The 11687-nt window shown below is 42.2% G+C and overlaps 1 protein-coding gene across 3 annotated transcripts in view; it reads left to right on the forward strand.

Annotated features, from left to right (window-relative positions):
• MCC (MCC regulator of Wnt signaling pathway) overlaps positions 1-11687 on the forward strand; it is a 464974-nt gene that overhangs the window by 284710 nt on the left and 168577 nt on the right. The window lies entirely within an intron of this gene.

Consider the following 11687-nt stretch of genomic DNA (forward strand, 5'->3'; position numbering starts at 1 on the left):
GGTGTTAGTTTCAGAGCTAGGATTCTTTCTGGCACACACGATCCAAAGCCCATGCATGGGTGTCTTCAGTCCACATATACAAGTACACACAAAGACATACGCTAATTGTAAATAGGGAGGGGATATAGGTTATATTTTCTGCATGTGCTTTTTCATAACTTACAAATTTCTTACAGAGAATATATAATCCCATGTTCAGGAGAAGAGGAAAAACTTCTTAGTGAAAGAACGGTACCTTGTGTTTCACGGTTTATCAACATTGACGAGGTTGTCCAGAGAATGTTCTTATCTGAAGGGAAAGCCTTCTAGACTGCATGTCTCAAAAGTGTTTTCTTGTTTGTTTGTTTGTTTGTTTTTTATAATTTGCAGAGTAATTCATAGAGTGTATCAGTATTTTGTAGTACATATAGTGTAAAAATTAGAGTGCATTTCTATTTTTAGGTTTTGGAAATTAGAAAAAACCTCATTTCTTCTTTTTCCCATTTCACAATGTATGAGTATAGTAGTGTTTAAAATACTGTGCAGGGTACTCAGAAATGACAGGAATCGTACTTGCTTAGTATTTTCTAGGAGCCTATGACCTAGATGACCAGGCCAGAAATACTAAGTTTAATTCTCATATTGATAAAGAATTAAAATATGAAAGAGTGATTGAGGCAGTGTCATGGTGAGAGTGCGAGTGCTGTGATCTTGGAAGAGGGAAGGGTTACACTGGGCAGGGAGGACAGAGCCAGCTCCCTGGATTTCCAGAGGAGTTCCTTAAAGGATGTAGTTAAGTTGACACTGGGCATCAAGGCAGCTTTGCTATCTCTAAAGCTGCCAGTTTTGACCATGAGAGCTGAGATGCTCCTATTCCTCCACAGGTTAGGGAAAGTGGCTGGTGTGGTGGTTTTAAAACATGTCGGCAAATTCTTTGACATGCCTCTTATTAAAAGATGGGATCTAATTCCCCTTCCCTTGTAATGAATAGAACGTGGCAAAAGTGACTTGGTTGACTTTCTTTTTTTTTTTTTTTGCAATTTGATCTAAGCACTTTGTACTAAGGTTATGATGTTTTATGTCAAAATAATAAAGTTTCTAAGCTCCCTTAGCCTATTCTAAATGTTGAAATTTGGGTTAGATGCTTCTCTCTGGTGAAATAAAGAAAGGTGGAAAGATGGCCCAGGAAGATTTTTTTTTTTGAAAGAAAAAAAGAGAAAGAGAAAGGGGGAGAGGGAACAGGAGTCTTGCTCTATTGCCCAGGCTAGATTGCAATCTAAAAATAGGTATTAAAAATCTCTTTTATGCCGATAATTGTACTTATCAGTGGAGACAGGAAGGAATAAGGGAAGAAAATAACAAACAAACAGTCAACCAATATTTTATTTAAGTCTGTGAAATGCTATGCAAATGCTGAAGAGTGATTTACTTCCAATTATGTGATCACTTTCAAAATAGGTGTAATGTGATACTGAGAAAAATTATGTTCTGTGGACCTGGGTTGAAGAATTCTATAAATATTCACTGAGTTTACTTGTTGCAGGTCTGAGATCAAATCTTAAATGTCCATGTTAATTTTCTGTCTCATTGATCCATCGAATATTAACAATGTGGTGTCAAAGTCTCCTGCTATTATTGTGCAGGAGTCCAGGTCTCTTTATAAGTCATTGAAAACCTGTCTTATGTATCTGGGTGTTCTGACATTGGGTGCATATATATTTATGATCATTGACTCCTGTTGTTGTATTGATCCTTTTACCATTATGTAAGGTCCTTCTTTGTTTCTTTTAGTCTTTGTTACTATTAAAGTCTATTTTGTCAGAGACAAAAGTTACAACTCCTGTTTTTTGTTTTTTGGTTTTTTTTTTTGCTCTCCATTTGATAGGTGAGTCTTCCTCCAGTCCTTTATTTTGAGTCTTTGTGGGTCTTTGCTTATGAGATGGATCTGGATACAGCGTACCAATGGGTTTTGACTTTTTATTCAAATTGCCTGTCTGTGTCTTTGATTGGGGCATTTAATCCATTTAAATTTAGGATTAATATTGATATTTGTGAGTTTAATATTGTCATTTAATGCTAGCTGGCTATTCTGCCCATTAGTTGATATAGATTCTTCATTATGGAGATACTCTTTACCTTTTGGTAAGTTTTTGGGATGACTGATACTGGTTGTTCCTTTCTGTGTATAGGGCTTCTTTCAGAAGCTCTTGTAAAACAGGCCTGGTGGTGATGAAATCTCGGAATGCTTGCTTATTCATGAAAAATTTTATTTTTCCTTCATTTATAAAGCTCAGTTTGGCTGAAATATTAGATTCTGGGTTGAAAATTCTTTTCTTTGAGGATATTGAATATTGACCCCCACTCTCTTCTCTAGTTTGTAGGATTTCTGCTGAGAGGTCTGCTGTGAGTCTAATAGGCTTCCCTTTATGGGTAACCTGACCCTTCTCTCTGGCTGCCCTTAGAATTTTCTCCTTTATTTCAACCCTGGTGAATCTAACGATTATGTGTCTTGGGGTTGCTCTACTTGAGGAATATCTTTGTGGTGTTCTCTGTATTACCTGGAGTTGAGTATTGTCCTGCATTACTAGGTTAGGAAAGTTTTCCTGAATAATATCCTGAAGAATATTTTCCAGCTTGGATTCATTCTCTTCATAACATTCAGGTACACCTATCAAACGTAAATTAGGTCTTTTCACATAGTCCCATATTTCTTGGAGACTTAGCTCATTCCTTTTTTACTCTTTCTTCTCTAATCTTATCTTCTCGTTTCATTTCATTAAGTTGGTCTCTGACCTCTGATATCCTTTCTTCTGCTTGATCAATTTGACTGTTAAAACCTGTGCATACTTTGCAGAGTACTTGTATTATATTCTTCAGTTCCATTAATTCATTTATATTCCTCTCTAAATTGTCTATTCTCGTTAGGATTTCATCAAACCTTTTTTCAAAGTTCTTAGTTTCTTTGCATTGGGTTAGAACATGTTCTTTTAATTCACAGAAGTTTCTTATCATCCACCTTCTGAAGCCTACTTCTGTTAATGGAATGCACTCGTTCTCCATCAGGCCTTGTTCTGTTGCTGGTGAGGAACTGTGATCCCCTGTAGAGGGAGAGGCATTCTGATTTTGGGTATTCTCAGCCTTTTCAGGCTGGTTTCTTCCCATCATCATAAATTTATCCATCTGTCGTCTTTGTAATTACCAACTTTCTAATTAGGTCTCTGAGTAGACGTCCAACCTGTTGATTCCCAGCACTGGAATCTGAGCAACCCACTGTACTGGCTAAAACAGCGGTGTTAAGATTTGTGGTGCTTTTCTTCCCAGGAATCTCCGGTATGGCTTCCTTCTTGAGTCCCTCCTTCAATCAGCTGAGTAGGCGACTCTGCCTTCCCAGAGCGCCAAACGTCGACCAAAAGGGGACCCAGTCCTGTTTACTCTGCACCAAGAACCACCACGCCAGCCACAAGAGTCACGCTGGCAATCCGTGGGGCTCCTCTGCTGGGAATCTCCTGGTCCATGAGCAACAAAAATTGGTCTAAAAGTGTGGTGTCCTCTTGTTCTCTGTGCTTTCACTGGGAGCTACAATCCCGAGCTGCTAGTGATCAGCCATCTTGGATCTCGTTCTCAAAAGTGTTTTCAAAGGGTTACCTTGGCCTAATAGTTTGGCCTCACCTAAATGTCTTAAGTATTGTCTTTGGTTATTCTTAGGTGTCAGCACTTCTTTAGGGTCTGGTGGGTTAATGCCATGGTGAAGGTAGGGGCGTGTGGCACTGGGCCCAGCCACATGGAATGAGATCTAAGCTCAAAAAGTGACATAAACATTATCTTCTAGTGTGTGGTTGGGGGAAAACAAAACAAAACAAAAGGTCATATTTGACAAAGGACTGAATCTGTCTTGGATACGTCATAAAGAAATCCAGGCATCCAGCAGGTGTGCATGGTGCTGACCTAATTTATCCAAGGCTTATACAATACTTAGTACATGCAAACACTCTTGCGAAACTTCCGTTGAATTGGTTAAAGTCCAACATTGCCCATAAAAGAGAGAAAAACAACTTTACACTACACCTAAATCAAAGTGTTAGGGCCTTAGGACCTTCATGGCGGAATGGTGGCCCACCAGGGGGCTGCTCTTTCTCATTGCTGTTCTATAATCAGTTGTGTCACTTTAACTGTCCTAGAAAAAAAGAAACTGTTGCATCCTCCTCTCTTAAAAATAAAGTCACCCATCCTCAGCCCGTGACCTTTCTTCCTTTCTGTTCTCTGATATACAGAGATGTGGCGAGGAAACCTCTGCCTGCATCACTGTGAGGTCGGGGGGCCCCATGATCATCATCTTCAGTTCCCTTGTACTCCTGCTTCTCCCCTTTGCTCAGCTGAGGGCTACAGCCTGTCTAAAGGAACATGGCCCAGCAGGAAGGCTTGTAGGTGCCCTCTGGATTTAGTAGGGTCATGCCTGGAATGGGCCTCCAGGGCCAGTTTCCCCACAATGGCTAGTGATCTTCCTGGTTAGGCTGTAGCCAGAAGAAACAATATTAAAAAGTGAGAGAACTTCCTTTTATTCCTATGAAGAGATAGAAGATGACAGAAGCAAAGCCCAGGCCCACAAACCCAAGAAGAAGAATAAAGGTCAGAAAAATGTGGAGTACTGGTGCAGAGGCAGATAGGGCAGCCTTTCCAACTTCTTCTTTCTTCTTTCTTCTTTCTTCTTTCTTCTTTCTTCTTTCTTCTTCTCCTCCTCCTCCTCCTCCTCCTCCTTCTCCTCCTCCTCCTCCTCCTCCTTCTTTCTTCTTCTTTCTTCTTCTTCTTTCTTCTTTCTTCTTCTTCTTTCTTCTTTCTTTCTTCTTTTTTGAGAATCTGGATGTTACCAGGCTGGAGTGCAGTGGCATGATCTCGGCTCACGGCAACCTCCATCTCCCAGCTTCAAGCAATTCTCCTGCCTCAGGCTCCTGAGTAGCTGGGACTACAGGCACGTGCCACCATGCCCAGTTAGTTTTTGTACTTTTAGTAGAAATGGGGCTCCACCGTGTTGGCCAGGTTGGTCTCAATGTCTTGACCCCGTGATCTGGCCACTGCAGCCTCCCAAAGTGCTGGGATTACAGGCGTGAACCACTACGCCCGGCCAGCCTTTCCCAGTTCTAACATTATAGGGGAAGAGATCAGGAGCAAAGACAGGTAAGCAGTTTCCCACTTTCTGCTTGGTGACACTTGAGAACTTGAATGAAATGTATTGGAGAATGCTAAAAGGAGGTGATTGTCATTTTTGCATTTGATGATTTCTGTTCATTTTAAGTCATCTGTATACTCTGGAGAGGAGAGGCCCTTCCCTGCTGCTGAGATCCAGCTATCAGGGTCGTGCCTGCTTCATGCCAGGCACCATGCTCTGCCCTCCACTCCATCTTCCTTGCACACTTCAGAATACTTGATCTTGGTCCTACAGATGTTCATCACATCGTGATGGGGCTGTGTTCAAGAGATGGCAAACTTTAGAGACATTTATTTTTCTCTGCCTCTCAGGTTTAGACAATCCCTTATTTCCCACACCCAGTAAGGGAATCCACTCAGAGGATGTTTCATATACTTCCTCTTGCCCCTGCCCTGGGTTTTCCTAGCACTGCTTTTTTGCAGCTCGAGATGCTGAGATCCTGAAACCATTCAGATATCTGTCTATTGTTGTGCCAGATCCTGCTGTTCACCCCACCCCACTCTTAAGTTTTGTGGTTGTTTTGTTTGTTCCCCCCAGCAGAAGGGATAGTAATACAAATAGCTCTGCATTCTTTAGCTGTGATTCAGGAACAAGTTTTCCCCCTTAGAGTTCAGGCTCTTCTTTGTTTTAATCTGGAGCCTTTCTCCTTGGTGTTCCTAAGCTTCTCCTTTGATGTGCATCATTTAAAGCTTCCTAACACTGGAGAATCCTCATAGCCCCTCCTCTGCGCGTGATTTTGCCCTTGCTGTGTAGGCCAGAGATCCTGGATCTAGGGAATCACGATTGTTTGCCAGCACTATTTGTTATCATCCTTCTCCGTAGACCTTTCAGTTTCATGGGGAGATAGGTCAAGTGGCTTGTCAAAGCCTTACTGACCTAGAGCAGCCTGTGAACACAAGCAAAGGACAGCTAGTTCTCTCACATCTTATCACCTGACCACTTAGCTATGGACTTAGTTCACTTTACAACTGCAGTTTGACCAAGACTGTAATAGCAGCTTCCCAGGAAGAAAATAAGGAGACCTTATAGATACCTTAACACCTGATCAGGTGCTAACAGAAGACCCTAGGTTGAGGAGTCATGGGCTGCAGGTGGCTAGGCTGGGATTGAGGCTGAGTGGTCCATTAGCCAGGGGGATCTCAGTGAACTAACGAGATTGTCTAGATAATCCACATCTAAGAGCCAAGTCTTCTCCTGCAGGAATGTTATACAGCTTCATTGGTAATGGTGGTTACTGGGCTTTTTATGGGTGGCTGCTTAATTAATATTATGGCTAATTAAAAGTGAGTGGCTTGCCTATTTAATTTAAATTTAGTAGTATCCATCCATGTCCTTAAACACAACCTGCTTCTTTTTTCAGAGGTTAAACAGTGATTCCAACTAGACTCTGAGCACTTGGAGCGAGCCTCCTGCTTGCTTAATTGATTTATTTCTCTTTTTATTTTGATCTGCTCAGTTGATTCACTTTTATTTTTTCTCTATAGTGTGACTATAAAGGGGTAAGACCATGCAGGCTAGTGATAGACTGTGAGGCTTACAGCCACCTGAGTCCAACACTGCTTTTAAGTAAGTCATAATGAACCTGGATGACCCATCCAGTTGACGTCTCAGACTCAGTTTTGCTACCTGTAAAATGGGCTTACACCTAATGGGCAGGCTTTTACAGAAGAGCATGGTCAGTCTCTGCTTTGATCATCTGATCCTTCAAGCAGCATTCTCTTCTGTTTAAATGTAAAATTGGGCTAACACTTCAAAGCTGCTTTCTTCTGACCTATGAAATCAGAGAGATGGTCTCTGGTAAGTCCTTCCCCCAGGGCGAAAACTGAGAGTCTCATTGTTAAAGGGGCAGCTGCCTATTGAGTTGCAGTATAAAATGCTAGCCTCTTCCAAAGAGGACATGTAGGGCAAGGTGAGGGTAGCAGCTGTCACTGGGCTCAGTGCACACACTGGATTATTTTATGAACACAGGCTTGAAGCAAGTCTGAGGTTCTCCGGGTTCTATTCAGGTGTTCCTTTTCACAGGGCTTGGTAGACAGCTTGACTCCTTGGAGGTGATGCTGTCTCTGGGCTTTGCATTCAGAAAATCTCTTGCACCAAGTTCACTGCGTCTCACAGAGTAACAGGGCTTCCCCTTCTCACATTTACTTTTTCTTACTTAGTATCCATTTCTCATTTGTGTTACCTAATACTGGCTTCCTAATACTCTTTGTTCTGTTTTTATAATTAGTTGAGCTTAGACTTAATCTGAATTAAATACTGTGGAGTCAGGTAGACATCTTGATTCCTGGCTCTGCCACCGACCAGCTGTGTGGCCCTGGGCACATTATTCTGCCTCTGGGAGTCCCTCATCTCACACTTGTAAGATGAGAAGAATCAACAGCACCTACCTCACAGGCCCGTTGTGATGATTAAACAGGATGATGTGTGCACAGTCCATTCAGCTTAGGTGTGGGTTGGTCTCTTCATATCATACCCCTCTGAAAAGCGTGTGTGCCCTCAACCTTGATTTCCCCTTCCCCTCTCTACTTTTGTGTTTGTAATACATCTTTATGTAATAAATATGAAAACATAAAGCCTTCAGCCTCTTGATCCAATTTGCTTATTAAGTAATTTGAACTTTGCAGCCTTACCCCTGCAGTCAGTCTGGCTGTCCTTGGAAACAGAATAAATTCTAACTGCGAGTTATTCTGTGGCAAAGCATGTGACTCTGTGCTTCTTGTTTACCTGTTTCGTGGGACTAGAATAATTAGAATCTTTTTTACCTCCTTTTGGTAAACAGTGAGAAGAATTTAGTTTGGTAGCTGGCTCTTGTCTTTTTGTGAAGCTTGACGATATCTAGTCATGGTTGCGATGAGTTTATAATAGAAAATGGGGTATCCAGCGACAACCACAAGGCTTGCATGTAATGTGGACAAGCTGGCATTAATATAGGCTATATTCGTTGTTTCCGTTCCATCTGAGGTCCTTGCTTCCTTGGCTGTAAATAAGGCATGGTTCCTTTTACATCCCCTTTTCAAAAATCCCAGGAGTGAGAGAGGCTCCTTTCTGGCTTGGTTTACTTCTGCTTTCCCCTGTCTAGAATGATAATGGGACCATGCTCGAGCCGGGCCGCACACCAGATTTGTTTATGCTCCTGTTGTTAGGTCTTTGCCCCTCAATTTGTTCTGAGCATGCACTAGAACTGTAAGGCGCTTGGTTTGTAACGTGGGGTCTGTCTTAAGTATGGCTCACATTTGGGATGTGAGAGTCTGTTTAGTTTTCCTGTTTAGGTCACAGGTGCACGTGTTTGCTTTTGTTCGTATATTTTATTACAACTTTCTCTTGTAGGGAAAGTTTGGGAGCCCCAGAGCATGGAAGACTCTTGGCTAAGCCCTGAAATATCTTGGGCTCCTCTGACCCTCACAACAACCCAGTGAGTTGACGGTACTTTTATCCTCATCTTCTTAAAAAGAAACAGAGGAGGCCAGGTGCGGTGGCTCACACCTGTAATCCCAGCACTTTGGGAGGCCGAGACAGGCAGATTGCTTGAGGCCAAGAGTTCAAGACCAGCCTGGGCAACATGGCAAAACCCCATCTCTACTAAAAATGCAAAACTGAGCTTGGCCTGGAGGTACATGCCTGGAATCCCAACTGCTTGGTAGGCTGAGACACAAAAATTGCTTGAACCTGGGAGGCAGAGGTTCCGTGAGCTGAGATTGCATTGCTGCACCCCAGTCTGGGCAACAGAGCAAAACAGTATCTTTAAAAAATACTAGTATGATGGGGCAGATGAGGAGTGGAGGAGAAACTATCAGAGATGAAAATTTAGATAAGCTTGGAATAGTTGGTTGGGACAGATATTCAGGAGCCTCAAACTATCCTGTATCTTATAGGCTAACACTTCCTGAACACTTCCCTAAAGCGGGGTTTCTGCTAGATAATTCTTGTCGTGGGGGCTGTCGTGTGCATTGTAGAATGTTTAGCAGTATCCCTGGGCTCTGCCCAGTAGAGCTAGTAGCTTCCCCTGCCCTCCTCCCATTATGAGAATAAGAAATGTCTCCACACACTACCAGATGTCCTTTGGGAACAACCTTGCATGTGGTTGAGAGCTCTGCTCTGAAATAAAGCAAGATGGAAAAAGCAAGGGTGCCCACGGTGAACCTTGAAAAGATACGTTGGCTTGAAGCTTTTTCAGCATCCCAGGGCTAAAAGGTAGATGTTTTCTGGACCACATGTGTTTTGCTTTATTCTCTAATATATGTGTTGGTCTTAAATATAAAAATACTTTAAGTTGCATTTACATCCAGCGTTGCTCTAGGGCAGGCTTTACACACTCGAATGCCAGGCAGGGCAGTTCAAATAGATGAAGTAAGCTAGGAGGTTTGATTTGTTTTTGTTGGAAAATAAGTGATGTTAATTTTGGAGGGCAGTAGCCAAAGGGGAAGACTGCCCACATTTCTCGTCCATTGTCGCCATGCCTGATGCAGGCCTTGGAAAATTTAGAAACAGATTTTCATATCAAAGCCATTCATATTTAAAACAGGCCCAGATAAGGGGGCGGAAGGGAGACTGTGCAAATCAAAATGCGTCTGTAGCCCCCGGAGCCCCATTTACTGTGTCTTCAAGTTCCTGCTGGCACGTCCCCTGCCACCCACACTTTGGGTTTCCCTGTGTGAGAAGCAGGGCTGAAAGACTGAGCGAGAAATACTGTGCAGATGTGGCCAGATCATCTGTAGTAGTTGTAAAGATCCATTGCAGCATAGGCGTGTTAATACCCTGGAAATCCCAGGGACCTCTGTCCTGCTTCAGTAGCAGCTGTCAGTCAATCCACAAACTAGGTTTATGCCTTGTTGCCCCCCAAACGCCACTGTCCTTGCACTTAAAATTCTTATAGTCCCTGTTTTTAGATCTCCTCAGGGTCTTGGTGGCTCTCATCTGAATGTACACTTAATTGCTCTTCCTTCTCAAATTAAGGAATTCCGCATTGAACTTACTAACCAGTACAACAGGGTAAGGAGGGGCGACCTCCTCCTTCATTTCCTTACATGGCTTCTGTTACTATATCCTAAGCCTGCAGAGTGTCATGCTACAGCATGCTTCATTCACAATGAACTTAGTGTGAACTAGAATTCCTAATCTCTTTAATATGTTCTACTACTGAGCTGTATTTCTTTTCTACATTTGTAATTATTTTTCACATGCCTGGGGATGCCAGTGACTCGAGAGTGATTGAAGTTTATAAAGCTGTTAGTTCCTCTCAATGCTCCTAGACTGCTGAGTTTTAAAATACTCTCACTTTTGAGAATAATTATTCTTTTTTCTTTTTTTTTTTGTCAGCTGTCAGTTCTTGCGGATATCTGTGTAGCTTTTGCTAGCCTTTTAATCTGCTGCTTTTCATCTCCTGTGGGTTAGGACGTCATGTGTCCAGGAATTTTAGAATCAGGAACCAGGATTTTTAGAATTTCAAGCATGATAGATGGTCTCTGCCTGGAGTTGTATCCTCTAGGGCTTGTGTCTTGTTAGGACTTGACTGCATAAAGTAAGTCTAGTCCCATTCTTCCTTACCCTCCTTCCTTACCCCTGACCGCTACAGAATTGGGACCTCATCTTAGAGACAGTTTAGATTGTCAGGATCCAAAACTGGATGAATTCAACCCTTTCTGCCCTTCTGTCTTCATGAAGGTGGTGTTTGGACCATGCGCAGAGGCTCTCTCCACGTAGAATGGCCTAACGTGATATGGTCGCACATTATTTTTTGGTCTTTTCCCAGCTTCCCTGGTGCCTTTGCAGCCTTTTCTCTCTTGTCCCTTTCAGTTAAAAGGGGGAGGAGATAAGATTTGGGTTTGGAGACAAATAGAAAGCTACTCTCAGGGTAACGTTTTCTTTCCTTCTCTCACTGCACAGTGTGTGTCATGAGTACTTTATATGAAGTGGAGGTGGTCTGCCCATCTATTTCAGTTGGTAATTCTAGAATTGGAGATGCGAAATTGAAGCTGTTAGCCTTCTAGAGTCCATCAGTGCACTCTGAAGTTCTGTGTTCTATAGTTTCAGACTTAATCGCTTTACCAGTCCACCTCTTCTTTTGATATTTTAATAAAAATAATCCTTGTTGACCTCTGTTCTATAGGGTTATAGAAACCAAACTGCTATAAGCTAGGTGTGGTGGTGCATACCACAAATCCCACCACTTTGGGAGGCTGAGGCAGGAGGATTGCTTGAGCCAGGAGACTACAGTGAACCATGATTGCACCTCTGTGCTCCAGAACAAGATCCTGCCTCAAAAAAAAAAAAAAAAAAAATATATATATATATATATATATATATATATATATATATATATGCAAAGAAAGTAACTAACCAAACTGCTATAGAGGAAAACTGGTATTCCACAAATCAGCAAAGTAAAGTTTTTACAAGTTGGCCTAATTTTTCTTTCAGCATCTTTCTAGCCAGTCCATACTAGAAAAACTTAAGTTATGCTTAGCAGTTAAGGAAAAGCAGTTGAGTTGCAGGGAGGGTGGGTGGG

The sequence above is a fragment of the Callithrix jacchus genome, chromosome 2 (assembly GCF_049354715.1).
Source record: "Callithrix jacchus isolate 240 chromosome 2, calJac240_pri, whole genome shotgun sequence".
Taxonomy (NCBI): Eukaryota; Metazoa; Chordata; class Mammalia; order Primates; family Cebidae; genus Callithrix; species Callithrix jacchus.